The sequence below is a fragment of the Saccoglossus kowalevskii genome, chromosome 11, assembly GCF_978046115.1.
Source record: "Saccoglossus kowalevskii chromosome 11, keSacKowa6.1, whole genome shotgun sequence".
NCBI classification, from domain to species: domain Eukaryota; kingdom Metazoa; phylum Hemichordata; class Enteropneusta; family Harrimaniidae; genus Saccoglossus; species Saccoglossus kowalevskii.
The window spans coordinates 32,363,358-32,374,112 of NC_140651.1; the positions used below are offsets into that span (position 1 = coordinate 32,363,358).

Consider the following 10,755-nt stretch of genomic DNA (forward strand, 5'->3'; position numbering starts at 1 on the left):
ACATTGACACCGTCTCACGCATTGATATCATGAAAGGTATTATTGTTTTAGTAACTGCCATCAGATGATGATTTTAAGGAAGGATTTATTACAGAATGGCTTGAGGGCACGTCGCATTCCTCCTGCGCCGCAAGTTTGTATATATCGATATTTATCTCGGCGATATATCATACCAAAATAAACGAAGGTCCTACAGAGTTTTGAACTCGGATCGCTGGATTCAAAGTCCAGATTGCTGATCATTACACCATAGGACTTGTAATACTTCCTTCCAATATACATTTCCATGGTGAAAACAAACATTACTCAGAAAGATAAAAATCCTTTCAACTGAGATGACCGATGCAATTCGAATACCTGTGCGTCACTCAGACATTGACACCTTCTCACGCATTGATATCATGAATGGTATTACTGTTTTAGGAACTGCGATCAGATGATGATTTTACGGAAGGATTTATTACAGATTGGCGTGAGGGCACGTCGCATTCCTCCTGCGCCGCAAGTGTGTATATATCGATGTTTATCTCGGCGATATATCATACCAAAATAAACGAAGGTCCTACCGAGATTTGAACCCGGATCGCTGGATTCAAAGTCCAGAGTGCTAACCATTACACCATAGTACCTGTAATACTTCTTTCGAATATACGTTTCTATGGTGAAAACAAACATTACTCAGAAAGATAATAATCCTTTCAACTGAGATGACCGATGCAATTGGAATACCTGTGCGTCACTCAGACATTGACACCTTCTCACGCATTGATATCATGAATGGTATTATTGTTTTAGGAACTGCCATCAGATGATGATTTTAAGGAAGGATTTATTACAGATTGGCGTGAGGGCACGTCGCATTCCTCCTGCGCCGCAAGTTTGTATATATCGATGTTTATCTCGGCGATATATCATACCAAAATAAACGAAGATCCTACCGAGATTTGAACTCGGATCGCTGGATTTAAAGTCCAGAGTACTAACCATTACACCATAGGGCCTGTAATACTTCCTGCCAATATACATTTCTATGGTGAAAACAAACATTACTCAGAAAGATAAAAATCCTTTCAACTGAGATGACCGATGAATTTCGAATACCTGTGCGTCATTCAGACATTGACACCTTCTCACGCATTATTATCATGAATGGTTATTATTGTTTTAGCATCTGCCATCAGATGATGATTTTAAGGAAGGATTTATTACAGATTGGCGTGAGGGCACGTCGCATTCCTCCTGCGCCGCAAGTTTATATATATCGATGTTTACCTCGGGGATATATCATACCAAAATAAACGAAGGTACTACCGAGATTTGAACTCGGATCGCTGGATTCAAAGTCCAGAGTGCTAACCATTACACCATAGGACCTGTAATACTTCCTTCCAATATACATTTCTATGGTGAAAACAAACATTACTCAGAAAGATAAAAATCCTTTCAACTGAGATGAACGATGCAATTCGAATACATGTGCGTCACTCAGACATTGACACCTTCTCACGCATTGATATCATGAATGGTATTATTGTTTTAGGAACTGCCATCAGATGATGATTTTAAGGAAGGATTTATTACAGATTGGCGTGAGGGCACGTCGCATTCCTCCTGCGCCGCAAGTTTGTATATATCGATATTTATCTCGGCGATATATCATACCAAAATAAACGAAGGTCCTACAGTGTTTTGACCTCGGATCGCTGGATTCAAAGTCCAGATTGCTGATCATTACACCATAGGACTTGTAATACTTCCTTCCAATATACATTTCTATGATGAAAACAAACATTACTCAGAAAGATAAAAATCCTTTCAACTGAGATGACCGATGCAATTCGAATACCTGTGCGTCACTCAGACATTGACACCTTCTCACGCATTGATATCATGAATGGTATTACTGTTTTAGGAATTGCGATCAGATGATGATTTTACGGAAGGATTTATTACAGTTTGGCGTGAGGGCACGTCGCATTCCTCCTGCGCCGCAAGTGTGTATATATCGATGTTTATCTCGGCGATATATCATACCAAAATAAACGAAGGTACTACCGAGATTTGAACTCGGATCGCTGGATTCAATGTCCAGAGTGCTAACCATTACACCATAGGACCTGTAATACTTCTTTCCAATATACGTTTCTATGGTGAAAACAAACATTACTCAGAAAGATAAAAATCCTTTCAACTGAGATGACCAGTGCAATTCGAATACCTGTGCGTCATTCAGACATTGACACCTTCTCACGCATTGATATCATGAATGGTATTATTGTTTTAGGAACTGCCATCAGATGATGATTTTAAGGCAGGATTTTTTACAGATTGGCGTGAGGGCACGTCGCATTCCTTCTGCGCCGCAAGTGTGTATATATCGATGTTTATCTCGGCGATATATCATACCAAAATAAACGAAGGTTCTACCGAGATTTGAACTCGGATCGCTGGATTCAAAGTCCAGAGCGCTAACCATTACACCATAGGACCTGTAATACTTCTTTCCAATATACGTTTCTATGGTGAAAACAAACATTACTCAGAAAGATAAAAATCCTTTCAACTGAGATGACCGATGCAATTCGAATACCTGTGCGTCATTCAGACATTGACACCTTCTCACGCATTGATATCATGAATGGTATTACTGTTTTAGGAACTGCGATCAGATGATGATTTTAAGGAAGGATTTATTACAGATTGGCGTGAGGGCACGTCGCATTCCTCCTGCGCCGCAAGTTTGTATATATCGATGTTTATCTCGGCGATATATCATACCAAAATAAACGAAGGTACTACCGAGATTTGAACTCGGATCGCTGGATTCAAAGTCCAGAGTGCTCACCATTACACCATAGGACCTGTAATACTTCCTTCCAATATACATTTCTATGGTGAAAACAAACATTACTCAGAAAGATAAAAATCCTTTCAACTGAGATGACCGATGCAATTCGAATACCTGTGCGTCATTCAGACATTGACACCTTCTCACGCATTAATATCATGAATGGTATTATTGTTTTAGGAACTGCCATCAGATGATGATTTTAAGGCAGGATTTTTTACAGATTGGCGTGAGGGCACGTCGCACTCCTCCTGCGCCGCAAGTGTGTATATATCGATGTTTATCTCGGCGATATATCATACCAAAATAAACGAAGGTCCTACCGAGATTTGAACCCGGATCGCTGGATTCAAAGTCCAGAGTGCTAACCATTACACCATAGTACCTGTAATACTTCTTTCGAATATACGTTTCTATGGTGAAAACAAACATTACTCAGAAAGATAATAATCCTTTCAACTGAGATGACCGATGCAATTGGAATACCTGTGCGTCACTCAGACATTGACACCTTCTCACGCATTGATATCATGAATGTTATTATTGTTTTAGGAACTGCCATCAGATGATGATTTTAAGGAAGGATTTATTACAGATTGGCGTGAGGGCACGTCGCATTCCTCCTGCGCCGCAAGTTTGTATATATCGATGTTTATCTCGGCGATATATCATACCAAAATAAACGAAGATCCTACCGAGATTTGAACTCGGATCGCTGGATTTAAAGTCCAGAGTACTAACCATTACACCATAGGGCCTGTAATACTTCCTGCCAATATACATTTCTATGGTGAAAACAAACATTACTCAGAAAGATAAAAATCCTTTCAACTGAGATGACCGATGAATTTCGAATACCTGTGCGTCATTCAGACATTGACACCTTCTCACGCATTATTATCATGAATGGTTATTATTGTTTTAGCAACTGCCATCAGATGATGATTTTAAGGAAGGATTTATTACAGATTGGCGTGAGGGCACGTCGCATTCCTCCTGCGCCGCAAGTTTATATATATCGATGTTTACCTCGGGGATATATCATACCAAAATAAACGAAGGTACTACCGAGATTTGAACTCGGATCGCTGGATTCAAAGTCCAGAGTGCTGATCATTACACCATAGTACCTGTAATACTTCTTTCGAATATACGTTTCTATGGTGAAAACAAACATTACTCAGAAAGATAATAATCCTTTCAACTGAGATGACCGATGCAATTGGAATACCTGTGCGTCACTCAGACATTGACACCTTCTCACGCATTGATATCATGAATGGTATTATTGTTTTAGGAACTGCCATCAGATGATGATTTTAAGGAAGGATTTATTACAGATTGGCGTGAGGGCACGTCGCATTCCTCCTGCGCCGCAAGTTTGTATATATCGATGTTTATCTCGGCGATATATCATACCAAAATAAACGAAGGTACTACCGAGATTTGAACTCGGATCGCTGGATTCAAAGTCCAGAGTGCTAACCATTACACCATAGGACCTGTAATACTTCTTTCCAATATACGTTTCTATGGTGAAAACAAACATTACTCAGAAAGATAAAAATCCTTTCAACTGAGATGACCGATGCAATTCGAATACCTGTGCGTCATTCAGACATTGACACCTTCTCACGCATTGATATCATGAATGGTATTACTGTTTTAGGAACTGCGATCAGATGATGATTTTAAGGAAGGATTTATTACAGATTGGCGTGAGGGCACGTCGCATTCCTCCTGCGCCGCAAGTTTGTATATATCGATGTTTATCTCGGCGATATATCATACCAAAATAAACGAAGGTACTACCGAGATTTGAACTCGGATCGCTGGATTCAAAGTCCAGAGTGCTCACCATTACACCATAGGACCTGTAATACTTCCTTCCAATATACATTTCTATGGTGAAAACAAACATTACTCAGAAAGATAAAAATCCTTTCAACTGAGATGACCGATGCAATTCGAATACCTGTGCGTCATTCAGACATTGACACCTTCTCACGCATTAATATCATGAATGGTATTATTGTTTTAGGAACTGCCATCAGATGATGATTTTAAGGCAGGATTTTTTACAGATTGGCGTGAGGGCACGTCGCACTCCTCCTGCGCCGCAAGTGTGTATATATCGATGTTTATCTCGGCGATATATCATACCAAAATAAACGAAGGTCCTACCGAGATTTGAACCCGGATCGCTGGATTCAAAGTCCAGAGTGCTAACCATTACACCATAGTACCTGTAATACTTCTTTCGAATATACGTTTCTATGGTGAAAACAAACATTACTCAGAAAGATAATAATCCTTTCAACTGAGATGACCGATGCAATTGGAATACCTGTGCGTCACTCAGACATTGACACCTTCTCACGCATTGATATCATGAATGTTATTATTGTTTTAGGAACTGCCATCAGATGATGATTTTAAGGAAGGATTTATTACAGATTGGCGTGAGGGCACGTCGCATTCCTCCTGCGCCGCAAGTTTGTATATATCGATGTTTATCTCGGCGATATATCATACCAAAATAAACGAAGATCCTACCGAGATTTGAACTCGGATCGCTGGATTTAAAGTCCAGAGTACTAACCATTACACCATAGGGCCTGTAATACTTCCTGCCAATATACATTTCTATGGTGAAAACAAACATTACTCAGAAAGATAAAAATCCTTTCAACTGAGATGACTGATGAATTTCGAATACCTGTGCGTCATTCAGACATTGACACCTTCTCACGCATTATTATCATGAATGGTTATTATTGTTTTAGCAACTGCCATCAGATGATGATTTTAAGGAAGGATTTATTACAGATTGGCGTGAGGGCACGTCGCATTCCTCCTGCGCCGCAAGTTTATATATATCGATGTTTACCTCGGGGATATATCATACCAAAATAAACGAAGGTACTACCGAGATTTGAACTCGGATCGCTGGATTCAAAGTCCAGAGTGCTAACCATTACACCATAGGACCTGTAATACTTCCTTCCAATATACATTTCTATGGTGAAAACAAACATTACTCAGAAAGATAAAAATCCTTTCAACTGAGATGAACGATGCAATTCGAATACATGTGCGTCACTCAGACATTGACACCTTCTCACGCATTGATATCATGAATGGTATTATTGTTTTAGGAACTGCCATCAGATGATGATTTTAAGGAAGGATTTATTACAGATTGGCGTGAGGGCACGTCGCATTCCTCCTGCGCCGCAAGTGTGTATATATCGATGTTTATCTCGGCGATATATCATACCAAAATAAACGAAGGTACTACCGAGATTTGAACTCGGATCGCTGGATTCAATGTCCAGAGTGCTAACCATTACACCATAGGACCTGTAATACTTCTTTCCAATATACGTTTCTATGGTGAAAACAAACATTACTCAGAAAGATAAAAATCCTTTCAACTGAGATGACCAGTGCAATTCGAATACCTGTGCGTCATTCAGACATTGACACCTTCTCACGCATTGATATCATGAATGGTATTATTGTTTTAGGAACTGCCATCAGATGATGATTTTAAGGCAGGATTTTTTACAGATTGGCGTGAGGGCACGTCGCATTCCTCCTGCGCCGCAAGTGTGTATATATCGATGTTTATCTCGGCGATATATCATACCAAAATAAACGAAGGTCCTACCGAGATTTGAACTCGGATCGCTGGAATCAAAGTCCAGAGTGCTAACCATTACACCATATGACCTGTAATACTTCTTTCGAATATACGTTTCTATGGTGAAAACAAACATTACTCAGAAAGATAAAAATCCTTTCAACTGAGATGACCGATGCAATTCGAATACCTGTGCGTCACTCAGACATTGACACCTTCTCACGCATTGATATCATGAATGGTATTACTGTTTTAGGAACTGTGATCAGATGATGATTTTAAGGAAGGATTTATTACAGATTGGCGTGAGGGCACGTCGCATTCCTCCTGCGCCGCAAGTGTGTATATATCGATGTTTATCTCGGCGATATATCATACCAAAATAAACGAAGGTACTACGGAGATTTGAACTCGGATCGCTGGATTCAAAGTCCAGAGTGCTAACCATTACACCATAGGACCTGTAATACTTCTTTCCAATATACGTTTCTATGGTGAAAACAAACATTACTCAGAAAGATAAAAATCCTTTCAACTGAGATGACCGATGCAATTCGAATACCTGTGCGTCATTCAGACATTGACACCTTCTCACGCATTGATATCATGAATGGTATTACTATTTTAGGAACTGCGATCAGATGATGATTTTAAGGAAGGATTTATTACAGATTGGCGTGAGGGCACGTCGCATTCCTCCTGCGCCGCAAGTTTGTATATATCGATGTTTATCTCGGCGATATATCATACCAAAATAAACGAAGGTACTACCGAGATTTGAACTCGGATCGCTGGATTCAAAGTCCAGAGTGCTCACCATTACACCATAGGACCTGTAATACTTCCTTCCAATATACATTTCTATGGTGAAAACAAACATTACTCAGAACGATAAAAATCCTTTCAACTGAGATGAACGATGCAATTCGAATACATGTGCGTCACTCAGACATTGACACCTTCTCACGCATTGATATCATGAATGGTATTATTGTTTTAGGAACTGCCATCAGATGATGATTTTAAGGAAGGATTTATTACAGATTGGCGTGAGGGCACGTCGCATTCCTCCTGCGCCGCAAGTTTGTATATATCGATATTTATCTCGGCGATATATCATACCAAAATAAACGAAGGTCCTACAGTGTTTTGACCTCGGATCGCTGGATTCAAAGTCCAGATTGCTGATCATTACACCATAGGACTTGTAATACTTCCTTCCAATATACATTTCTATGATGAAAACAAACATTACTCAGAAAGATAAAAATCCTTTCAACTGAGATGACCGATGCAATTCGAATACCTGTGCGTCACTCAGACATTGACACCTTCTCACGCATTGATATCATGAATGGTATTATTGTTTTAGGAACTGCCATCAGATGATGATTTTAAGGAAGGATTTATTACAGATTGGCGTGAGGGCACGTCGCATTCCTCCTGCACCGCAAGTTTGTATATATCGATGTTTATCTCGGCGATATATCATACCTAAATAAACGAAGATCCTACCGAGATTTGAACTCGGATCGCTGGATTTAAAGTCCAGAGTACTAACCATTACACCATAGGGCCTGTAATACTTCCTGCCAATATACATTTCTATGGTGAAAACAAACATTACTCAGAAAGATAAAAATCCTTTCAACCGAGATGACCGATGAATTTCGAATACCTGTGCGTCATTCAGACATTGACACCTTCTCACGCATTATTATCATGAATGGTATTATTGTTTTAGCAACTGCCATCAGATGATGATTTTAAGGAAGGATTTATTGCAGATTGGCGTGAGGGCACGTCGCATTCCTCCTGCGCCGCAAGTTTGTATATATCGATGTTTACCTCGGGGATATATCATACCAAAATAAACGAATGTACTACCGAGATTTGAACTCGGATCGTTGGATTCAAAGTGCAGAGTGCTCACCATTACAACATAGGACCTGTAATACTTCCTTCAAATATACATTTCTATGGTGAAAACAAACATTACTCAGAAAGATAAAAATCCTTTCAACTGAGATGAACGATGCAATTCGAATACATGTGCGTCACTCAGACATTGACACCTTCTCACGCATTGATATCATGAATGGTATTATTGTTTTAGGAACTGCCATCAGATGATGATTTTAAGGCAGGATTTTTTACAGATTGGCGTGAGGGCTCGTCGCATTCCTCCTGCGCCGCAAATGTGTATATATCGATGTTTATCTCGGCGATATATCATACCAAAATAAACGAAGGTCCTACAGAGTTTTGAACTCGGATCGCTGGATTCAAAGTCCAGATTGCAGATCATTACACCATAGGACTTGTAATACTTCCTTCCAATATACATTTCTATGGTGAAAACAAACATTACTCAGAAAGATAAAAATCCTTTCAACTGAGATGACCGATGCAATTCGAATACCTGTGCGTCACTCAGACATTGACACCTTCTCACGCATTGATATCATGAATGGTATTACTGTTTTAGGAACTGCGATCAGATGATGATTTTAAGGAAGGATTTATTACAGATTGGCGTGAGGGCACGTCGCATTCCTCCTGCGCCGCAAGTTTGTATATATCGATGTTTATCTCGGCGATATATCATACCAAAATAAACGAAGGTACTACCGAGATTTGAACTCGGATCGCTGGATTCAAAGTCCAGAGTGCTAACCATTACACCATAGGACCTGTAATACTTCTTTCGAATATACGTTTCTATGGTGAAAACAAACATTACTCAGAAAGATAATAATCCTTTCAACTGAGATGACCGATGCAATTGGAATACCTGTGCGTCACTCAGACATTGACACCTTCTCACGCATTGATATCATGAATGGTATTATTGTTTTAGCAACTGCCATCAGATGATGATTTTAAGGAAGGATTTATTACAGATTGGCGTGAGGGCACGTCGCATTCCTCCTGCACCGCAAGTTTGTATATATCGATGTTTATCTCGGCGATATATCATACCTAAATAAACGAAGATCCTACCGAGATTTGAACTCGGATCGCTGGATTTAAAGTCCAGAGTACTAACCATTACACCATAGGGCCTGTAATACTTCCTGCCAATATACATTTCTATGGTGAAAACAAACATTACTCAGAAAGATAAAAATCCTTTCAACCGAGATGACCGATGAATTTCGAATACCTGTGCGTCATTCAGACATTGACACCTTCTCACGCATTATTATCATGAATGGTATTATTGTTTTAGCAACTGCCATCAGATGATGATTTTAAGGAAGGATTTATTGCAGATTGGCGTGAGGGCACGTCGCATTCCTCCTGCGCCGCAAGTTTGTATATATCGATGTTTACCTCGGGGATATATCATACCAAAATAAACGAATGTACTACCGAGATTTGAACTCGGATCGTTGGATTCAAAGTGCAGAGTGCTCACCATTACAACATAGGACCTGTAATACTTCCTTCAAATATACATTTCTATGGTGAAAACAAACATTACTCAGAAAGATAAAAATCCTTTCAACTGAGATGAACGATGCACTTCGAATACATGTGCGTCACTCAGACATTGACACCTTCTCACGCATTGATATCATGAATGGTATTATTGTTTTAGGAACTGCCATCAGATGATGATTTTAAGGCAGGATTTTTTACAGATTGGCGTGAGGGCTCGTCGCATTCCTCCTGCGCCGCAAATGTGTATATATCGATGTTTATCTCGGTGATATATCATACCAAAATAAACGAAGGTCCTACAGAGTTTTGAACTCGGATCGCTGGATTCAAAGTCCAGATTGCTGATCATTACACCATAGGACTTGTAATACTTCCTTCCAATATACATTTCTATGGTGAAAACAAACATTACTCAGAAAGATAAAAATCCTTTCAACTGAGATGACCGATGCAATTCGAATACCTGTGCGTCACTCAGACATTGACACCTTCTCACGCATTGATATCATGAATGGTATTACTGTTTTAGGAACTGCGATCAGATGATGATTTTAAGGAAGGATTTATTACAGATTGGCGTGAGGGCACGTCGCATTCCTCCTGCGCCGCAAGTTTGTATATATCGATGTTTATCTCGGCGATATATCATACCAAAATAAACGAAGGTACTACCGAGATTTGAACTCGGATCGCTGGATTTAATGTCCAGAGTACTAACCATTACACCATAGGGCCTGTAATACTTCCTGCCAGTATACATTTCTATGGTGAAAACAAACATTACTCAGAAAGATAAAAATCATTTCAACTGAGA

General features: G+C 39.5%; 10 non-coding genes across 10 annotated transcripts; all 10 read right to left on the reverse strand.

Annotated features, from left to right (window-relative positions):
• Positions 1–1,302: 1,302 nt before the first annotated feature.
• On the reverse strand, positions 1,303–1,374 carry TRNAQ-UUG (transfer RNA glutamine (anticodon UUG)). The gene has a single exon. It is a non-coding gene; the product is annotated as a tRNA-Gln (tRNA).
• Positions 1,375–2,418: 1,044 nt separating this feature from the next.
• On the reverse strand, positions 2,419–2,490 carry TRNAQ-UUG (transfer RNA glutamine (anticodon UUG)). Its single transcript has one exon. It is a non-coding gene; the product is annotated as a tRNA-Gln (tRNA).
• Positions 2,491–2,790: 300 nt separating this feature from the next.
• TRNAQ-UUG (transfer RNA glutamine (anticodon UUG)) lies at positions 2,791–2,862 on the reverse strand. Its single transcript has one exon. It is a non-coding gene; the product is annotated as a tRNA-Gln (tRNA).
• Positions 2,863–3,907: 1,045 nt separating this feature from the next.
• TRNAQ-UUG (transfer RNA glutamine (anticodon UUG)) lies at positions 3,908–3,979 on the reverse strand. The gene has a single exon. It is a non-coding gene; the product is annotated as a tRNA-Gln (tRNA).
• Positions 3,980–4,279: 300 nt separating this feature from the next.
• TRNAQ-UUG (transfer RNA glutamine (anticodon UUG)) lies at positions 4,280–4,351 on the reverse strand. The gene has a single exon. It is a non-coding gene; the product is annotated as a tRNA-Gln (tRNA).
• A 300-nt stretch (positions 4,352–4,651) lies between these two features.
• Positions 4,652–4,723, reverse strand: TRNAQ-UUG (transfer RNA glutamine (anticodon UUG)). The gene has a single exon. It is a non-coding gene; the product is annotated as a tRNA-Gln (tRNA).
• A 1,045-nt stretch (positions 4,724–5,768) lies between these two features.
• Positions 5,769–5,840, reverse strand: TRNAQ-UUG (transfer RNA glutamine (anticodon UUG)). Its single transcript has one exon. It is a non-coding gene; the product is annotated as a tRNA-Gln (tRNA).
• A 672-nt stretch (positions 5,841–6,512) lies between these two features.
• TRNAQ-UUG (transfer RNA glutamine (anticodon UUG)) lies at positions 6,513–6,584 on the reverse strand. The gene has a single exon. It is a non-coding gene; the product is annotated as a tRNA-Gln (tRNA).
• A 672-nt stretch (positions 6,585–7,256) lies between these two features.
• On the reverse strand, positions 7,257–7,328 carry TRNAQ-UUG (transfer RNA glutamine (anticodon UUG)). Its single transcript has one exon. It is a non-coding gene; the product is annotated as a tRNA-Gln (tRNA).
• A 1,788-nt stretch (positions 7,329–9,116) lies between these two features.
• TRNAQ-UUG (transfer RNA glutamine (anticodon UUG)) lies at positions 9,117–9,188 on the reverse strand. The gene has a single exon. It is a non-coding gene; the product is annotated as a tRNA-Gln (tRNA).
• Between the last annotated feature and the right edge of the window lie 1,567 nt (positions 9,189–10,755).